Raw genomic sequence first — 9,026 nt, forward strand, 5'->3', positions numbered from 1 at the left:
TGTGCACTCCTATATGGATAAACATGCTTATTATCTTTCATGAGTTTCATCAAATATTTAACACATTATTCATCAACTTTATTTAGATATTCATCATCTCCAATTAACAAATATACATTAAGCAAGTTCATGCACTCTTATATCGATAACATGCTTATTATTTTTCATGAGTTTCATTAAAGATTTAACATATTATTCATCAACTTTGGATTTGGCGAGGATGAATTCTAGTATATTACCAAGTGTGTTTTTTTCAATTGTAGTTCTTACTTTCATGATTAATTTGGTTGTAATTTTTACTTCCACGATTAATTTAGTCTAAGTTCTCTAGGTAGTCATTAATGATCTATTCAGTGCTATGTGGGGGTTTTACTTTTCAACAAATATGAAGTATCTATGTTACATTGGGACCTAGTGACCTTGTTGAAAAACCCTAGCAAACATCTTTGAAACCATTTACTAGCACTAGTTGAACTTGAGATATCTCAAAAACTAAAAGGAACAAATAAGGGTTGCTTTGCCAATCCACTCATAACCTAATCCACTTTGGTGTACTTATATTCTCAAAGTGAATCAAATACCAAGAATGATCTATGTTTGCTAAAACCTATAATCACATTGTTTCCCTAATAGCAACTAAAAACTTCTATACCCAGTTGTTGAACTTTTGCAACCAATTATAAACCTTCAACAAGAAGTAGTTTTCTAACGAGAATTATTGCCATATCTTCCTTGGTTTTACGAGGAAAAAGAAATAAAATTTCATTTGTTATCAAAGGTAAACCAAATTCATTATTTGCATACTTCCAAACCTAGGGTTTCGTATCCAAAGTAGATCCTAACCACATCAATGAAACAAACTTTGTTTTTATGTATCATCCAAACATTATGTACAATTACAGACTCACCTCTAATCCATTGTTTATAAAAATGTTGAATATTTTCATACATGATATACTGAACAGTTGGACAATGAAAATAGTTGTCATCGCTATTCTTCCATTTATATGCTTTTTGCAACTTATTTGAAAGAGCAATTTTGTCCCAACAATTAGACTTGTAGCATAAAGAACATGGTTAATACATATGATTAGACCAAAAACTAGTTACTACCAAAATTCAACCAAAAAAATATTATTGCATAAAAATAGAATTAAAAACAAAAAATATAAAAACAAAAATTTCCCAAATTAAAAATAAATAAATGATAAACTTTTTTTTACCAAAATTTAGTGATTTTTTTGGTGCTAATACTAACATCACCATTACAACAAGATATTTTTCTAGTGCTAATACTGCCATTACAACAAGATATAAGAGGGATATAATGCAAAAAGTTTAATAATAATATGTATGTAGAAGATGGTCTTCAGACTGGTGAATTCATGATAATCAATGGGACTACAGTCAAAATAATTGGATGTTATTTACTTTTTTACATAGATTGTCAAAATAATTGCATAAATCGGTTTTTTTTAACCAAAATTTAACAAAAACTTTGCTAGTGCTAACATTAGAACCACCATTACAACAAGATATCTTTCTAGTGTTGAAAACACCATTATAGTAAGATACCTCAAGAGAGACAGAAAATCTAAAAAGTATGATAGTAATACGTATCCAGAAGATGGTATTGAAACTAGTAATTGTTCACGAATCCATAAGATTGTAAGGTCATTCTCATTATCATAATCATTGTCATCATCATCACATCCTTGTCATTGTTATTGCCATCATTACATTATCATCATAATCACCATTCATGCCATCATCATCATCATTATGGACATTGTTTGCAATTGTTCATAATTGTAGATGTTGTAAGAAATATCATCAACCCAAAAAATGTGATCAGTGCTAGAAAAGGGTTGTTTAGGACACATTGATATACGTAAGAGAAATAACAACTCTATTTTTGAGAGATGATCGATGATGATCATCATCACCACCATTATCATCGTCATTGTCATTTTTATCATCCCCATCATCATCATTAATGTAATTTATATCGACATTGTTGTAATCATCATCATCATTCATGCCATTATAGTTTTTGATGATGACCTAGATGAAAATGATGATGATGACACCAAAGATAATGCTTATGATTATGACAATGACAACATCTAAAATTGGGAAGATTCGCCAACGTCATTAGCATCGTCATCATCATAATCATTGCCATCATCATCATTGTCATTGTAACCACTATCGTCTTTATCATCATAATCACAATTCATGTCATCGCCATCATCTTCATTTTCATCATTGTCAATATTATTGACATTGTCATCAATTGTTCATAATTGTCAATGCCATAAGGAATATCATCAATGCAGAAAATATGATGAGTGTTGGAAAAGGGATGCAAAAGCGAACATAGAAATGGGGGCAACAATAGAAGTAAAATTGGATGAAAAGTGGATACAACATAAGTAGATGCACAACAACATGAAAAACCTGACACAAAAGTGGATGCAAAAGTAGATGCAGTTGTCAATGCAAACTTGGATGAAAACATGAAGGCAAAAGTGGAAGCAAACATGGGTCCAATGGTGGGTGTAAAACTTGGCACAAATTGTGGTGAAACAAATGTGGATGCAACAACGGACACAAAAGCAGATGCAAAAATGGATGAAACAAAAGTGGATGCAATAGGGGATGCAAACGTGGAAGCAAATGTGGTTGCAATGGTAGGCGCAAGATATGGTGCAACAAAAGTGGATGTAACAATAGACAAAAAATATGCAAAATAAGATGCAAAAATGGATGTAAAAGTGGAAGCAAACATTGATGCAACAGGCAAAACAAAATTGGATGCAAAAAATGGATACAATGTAAGTAGATGCAAAAGTAGATACAAAACGAGATGCAAAACCCAATGCATAAACCTGACACAAAAGTGGATGCAAAAATAGATGCAATATTTGATGCAAAAGAGGATGTGAACATGGATGCAAAATTGGAAGCAAACGTGGATACAACAGTGAGTGCAAAACATGGTGCAAATTGTGGCATAACAAAAGTGGATGTAATGATAGATGCAAAAAAAGAATCAAAGTATGATGCAAATGAAGATGTAAAAAGGGATGCAAAAAGTGAAATTTAAAATGGGTGCAACAGTGGATGCAAAATTGTGTGCAAAAGTGGATGCAATAGAAGTCGATGCAAAAGTAGATGCAAAATGAGACACAAAACCCGATGCAAATCCTGGTCCAAAATTGGATACGAAAAGGGATGCAAAAATAGATGTAGTAGTTGATGAAAACCTAGACGCAAATGAGGATGCAAACATGGATGCAAAATTATAATCAAAAGTGGGTGCAAAAGGAGGTGCCAAACTAGGCGCTAATTGTGGCACAAAAATATTAGATGCAATAGTGGGTACAATAATAGATGCAAAAGAGGATGTAAATATGGATGCCAAACAAGATGGAAAAGTGGATGCAACAAAAGTAGATGCAAAATTATATGCAAAACTAGACACAAAACTCGATGTAAAACTTGGCGCAAAAGGGATGCACAAATGGTTGAAAAAATGGATGCAAAAAATGATTTAAAAAAGGATGTAAAAAAGGATGCAAAAGTCGATGCAAAAGTTGATGCAAGTGTAGGTGCAAAAAGTGGATGCAAATGAGGATGCAAAAGTATGTCAAACAAAATTAGGTGCCAAACTTGATGCAAAACCTGGAACAAAACCTGGTGTAAAGGATGACACAAAACTTGGCATAAAATTTGGTGCAAAACGTGGTGCAAAACCTATTGCAATACCTGGTGCTAAACTTGGTGTAAGATTTGGTGCAAAACTTGATGCAAATTTTGTGTCAAGTTTTGCACCATATTTGATAAATGGATGCAAATAGCACCAAAAATGGGCTCTAGATGCAAAAAAAGAAGTAAAAAGGGACGCTAATCGCTGGTTTTGTTGTAGTGAAAGGCCGGACCAGGAGATGTAGCCACCTCCATGTGAAGCATTACACAGTGATGATGACGCAGAACAGGGGAATTCAAATGGACAGAGGTAGAAGAACCAGAACGCCGAGAAGCAGAAACGAACAGTTAGAAAGTAGATTGGCTTTAAAGCCACAAACTGACAGAGACAAAGCAAGTAGCTAGAAAGCAGTGAGAAAAGCGAGTAACAAAGCTAAGAGCAGAGAACAAAGAAAGTAATTCGAGCTGACCTGCGGAGCAAAGGCAGCATTGAGGCAGAGCCAGAGAGAGTCAGAGAGTTTGTGTACTCCAGAGAAGGCTTGAGAGGTTCAAGCGAACTCCTCTATATATGCCTGGCATGTATGAGTCTCAAATTGGGCTCATACCACTGTGACCAATAGAGGTCAAGTTTCAGTAAGGAGAGTCTGTGTACTCCAGTCCTACTGATTCATATTTGTTGAGTGAGACTCAAATTGAGTTCACTGTTGTAAAAACTCTGCTTTGAAAACATAATAGAGAGGCCACCACTGAAGGCTAGACCAAGAGACGTAGCCTAGGAGCATTGGGTGAAATCCTTATTAATCTTGTTGTCTTTACATGTTTTCCTGTTGTGTTTTCTCTAACTACTTCAGTATCTATGTATTTCGCAATGTTATCGATCCGTTGCATAAAGTAACATAGGCACATCCATGCACATGAGTCTATAATACCTTTAATTCTTTGTCCTGGATAAATTCTAGATCAACAGACAAGAAGAACTATTACAGAAACCTCAAGCTATCTAGCATTACTATCCTATACCAAACCTCAAAATGTAATGAAGCATGAAAAGATGAATGTTGGGTCAAGGCCATGAATGAAGAACTTGAGCAAATTGAAAAGAATAATACTTGGGAATTAGTTCCTAGACCTCATGATAAGAATATTATAGGAACTAAATGGATATTCAAAAACAAGCTGAATGAAAATGGAGAAGTTATTAGAAACAAGGCTAGACTTGTTTGTAAAGGATATGCTCAACAAGAAGGTATAGATTTTGAAGAAAAATTTGCACCTGTTGCTACAATTGAAGCCATAAGGATGTTTCTTGCTCTTGCTAGTTGTCAAAAATTCAAATTATACCAAATGGATGTAAACTCTACCTTCCTTAATGGAGACTCAGAAGAAGAAGTGTATATTGAACAACCAGAAGGATTCATTTTTGGAAATGATGCAAAAATTGTATGCAGACTTAGAAAGGCTCTCTATGGTCTAAAACAGGCTCCAAGGGCCTGGTATTACCGTCTTGACAAATATGTCCATCAACAGGGTTTTTCAAAGGGGTCAACAGATAACAATCTATATACAAATATTGACACTGATAAATTGCTAATAATTGTTGTTTATGTTGATGATATCATTTTTGGTAGCAATGAAGAATCCATGAGTTAGAATTTTGCTTCAGTAATGCAGCAAGAATTTGAAATGTCCTTGCTTGGTGAGCTTACCTATTTTCTTGGTCTACAAGTTCAACAAAATAAAGATGGTATTTTTCTTTCACAAACCAAATATCTCAAACAGATCTTGAAAAAGTATGGCATGGAAGATTCTAAACCAGTATGTACCCCAATGGTAACAGGATGCAGTCTCAGCTCAAATGATGAATCAACAACAGTACATCAACCAACTTACAGATCCATGATTGGCAGTGTGCTTTATCTAACAGGTACCCAAACAGACATCATGCATGCAGTAGGAATAGTTGGACGATTGCAAGAAAATCCAAAGGAATCACACCTTTAGGCAGTAAAAAGGATTTTCAAATATCTTCAAGGAACACAAAACTTTGGTTTATGGTATCCTAGAGATACAGATCTTACTCTTCATGCATATACAGATGCAAATTGGGCAGGAGGTGTTGATGACAGAAAAAGCACTAGTGGTGGTGCATTCTATATGGGTTCCAGGTTAGTGTCTTGGTTCAACAAGAAACAAATTTCAATTGCATTATCTACAGCTAAAGCAGAATATGTGGCTGCTGCATCTTGCTGCACACAACTACTTTGGATGATGCAAACCTTACAAGACATTCGGATCACATGTACTCCATCCATCTCCATTCTATGTGATAATACAAGTGCCATCAATATTTCAAAGAATCCAGTCATGCACTCCAAGACCAAGCATATAACCCATAAAATATCATTTTCTACGTGAACAAGTGCTTGAAAAAAAGGTCAAATTGGAGTATGTTCCCTCCAAAGAACAAGTTGCTGATATATTCACTAAACCATTGCCCAGAGAGACATTTGAATTTTTCAAACAAAATCTAGGAGTAGTTGCTGCATCATCCTGCTGTTAAATCCTATTTTTTAGAGAAAGGTTGTTATATGCGAGTTTCATGAAGTGTAGTTGCGTACATACGCAGGTTTCTGTGGGCACAGTCGCATATATGTTGGTTTGAAGAAAAGTAGTGGGCTAGACTCAGAAAAAGGGGGTCTGATATGGTTCTGCCAATTATCTGCTCTGTTTGATGATGGTTACAATTTGTTGATAACATGTGGAAATATGTTGGTCCTCATAAGTTGTTGATAACTTGATGTATATCTAATTGATGATGATGCCTTGATATTTCTTACTGATATATGCAATAATCAGATCTGACAGTGAACATCTGGCATAGGTTCAGGGGGAGCATATGCTTCTAATAATGCATTGTTGGCATTATCTTAGAAGATCTTGGTACAGATCCGCATAATTGTTTTGATTCAGGTGACTCTTTTGATGATGGAAATATACAGGCTGTTGATCTTGATGTTGCTGATGGTGTAAATCATATATGGTGTATGATAGTTTCTGATGATTATCATGGTCTTGTTTAAATCAATTTTCCTTATTATAAATTTCATGTATATCATTTAAAGTAAAGGTCATGAAAAGACCTAATTTGTAACCCCACTATGCATGGGATGTATGATGTAATATTTCTTGTTTTTGTCATGTATAAACAATTGGTATATCCCCACTTGGTTGGGTGGATGAGTCAAATTTGGTATATCCCCAGTTGGTTGGGAGATGGATGTATGAGTCATTGGTGATAAGAAGGTCATCGTCAAATAGTTGATTTATAGAGTCATGTTATTCTTTTAGAAAATATTCTTGTAGAATTTGCTAGTGCTCCAGGGGAGCATGGACTCAATCATGGGAGCTCAATCAGTATATTTTAGCATATCAGAGAATTCAACGTGTACTTAGGGGGAGCATGACCCTTTTCCCTTGATGTCAAAGGGGGAGAGTGACTTGGTGTTGTTGTTGCCATCAAGTCCAAAGGGGGAGATTGTTGGCATTATGATACAGGTGTTGTCCTTGATGGAAACTCACTCAGATGAAAGATCACAGTACAACAGGTTAACAACAAAGAATTACAGATCAGACTACAAAGAATGAAGAAAGAGAGGTATACGTAGGTTCACCTTGACCAAGGTGCGTATACACGCAGGTTCACTGAACACAAGTAGTGTATACGTACACACGCACTTTCATAGAAGGAAAAGCACGTATATCTTGGAAAACTAAGTTTTTGGTCCAAGGTATTTGGTCCATGGTATTTTGATCCATGGTATTGGTCCAAGGTATTTGGTTCGAGGTATTGACCCTAGGTATTTGGTCCAAGGTATTGGTCCTAAGTGGTTTTGGTCCATGGTATTGAGAAAGGCCTAAAACTATAAAAGGAGGAGAAGATCATTAGGCCAGGTGTGCAAGTATCGAATATCTGATGGAGTGTGAGATCTAGGATGCAGGTTATTGGCTTATAGTGTTGTGCTTGATCTGAACCAGGGATGAAACTTAGCGGTTGATGGAGGATAATATCTAATGATGGATCAGGATCTTAAGGCTTGAAATGAATTATCTTTATATGGTTTGATCATGTTTATTCTAGATCTGAATACTGACGCATGTGTTGTTCTGTAAATATTATGATCTGGGTATAACTGAAGTTTGGAATAGCTGCAAAATTATGAATTAATATTTGCAGATGTATACGTTGGTTGGCTTTGAGAAAAGTGCGTATACACGTAGGTTCGACACATGGAAGTAGCGTATACCTTATAAAGTATGTTTCAGTTGTTTTTGTTTGTTGTTGCAGAGTTTTGGGTTCTGGTTACTGTATTCTGGTGACAATATTCTGAATGATTAGATTGATGGGTTTTCAAAGTGATTGATTGATTTGGTTGTGGTTGGTTCAGAAAGTGATTGGTTGATGTAGATGTATTTGATGATTGAATTATAGTTATGATGTTGTCGATGGATCCAGTCTGAAAATTTATGAAACGCGACACTTGGAGGAAGAAAGAAGGTCTTAGCCCTTTGTAGGTCATAGCCTATGTACTAGTAAACATATCGGCTAGTACAAGAGTTAGGGGGTTGTAGCTCCCTTCCAGTAGAATTTTGAGAACGAGAGAAGGTTGTAACTTCTACAGTTAGAAGCTTGCGTAATGGTATAAGTCTGCACCAGTACAAAATTGTAAACAGATTTTATTATTATTAAAAGAAGACAAAGATGACAGCAAGAGGTGGTTTTCACCCACATTGGGTTTCCACCTTATGTCTTGGTGATCATGTGTGTTGCTTATGTGTGATGCTTTATTCTGATTTTACTGCACTGTCTAATTTGATATACTGGTTAAAGTTCAATGCATGATCAATTGGGTAAATCAAAAGTTCTCTGCATCTACGTTGGTTGCTTTAAGTACAGTCGTGTATACACGCTAGTTCACTTAGCTGAAGTAGCGTATACAAATCTGTTTAGAAAATTAAATTATTGATATGATAACTCTGATTCACCCCCCTTCTCAGTATTATTTCCAACAACGCCAAGTGGCAGGTTTCCACTGGGTCTTGCATATCGCATAGTGGGGAAAAACAGAGGACGTAGGTTAAGAATCGGCCTCGGAAGGTTGGGTTGCAATTTGTGATAATCACAATCGCATATTGCACCAAAACCCCACTGATATTTAGTTACCAACGATAAAGTTCCAATTGCGATATACTACCGAGACAAGATACTTTTATGTGTTGCAGTTTAATGTCCTAGTAGGTCTGCCATATCACCGATT

Source organism: Pinus tabuliformis, chromosome 3_1, assembly GCF_031772625.1.
Source record: "Pinus tabuliformis cultivar Carrire ecotype Pingquan chromosome 3_1, CPIR1, whole genome shotgun sequence".
NCBI lineage: Eukaryota > Viridiplantae > Streptophyta > Pinopsida > Pinales > Pinaceae > Pinus > Pinus tabuliformis.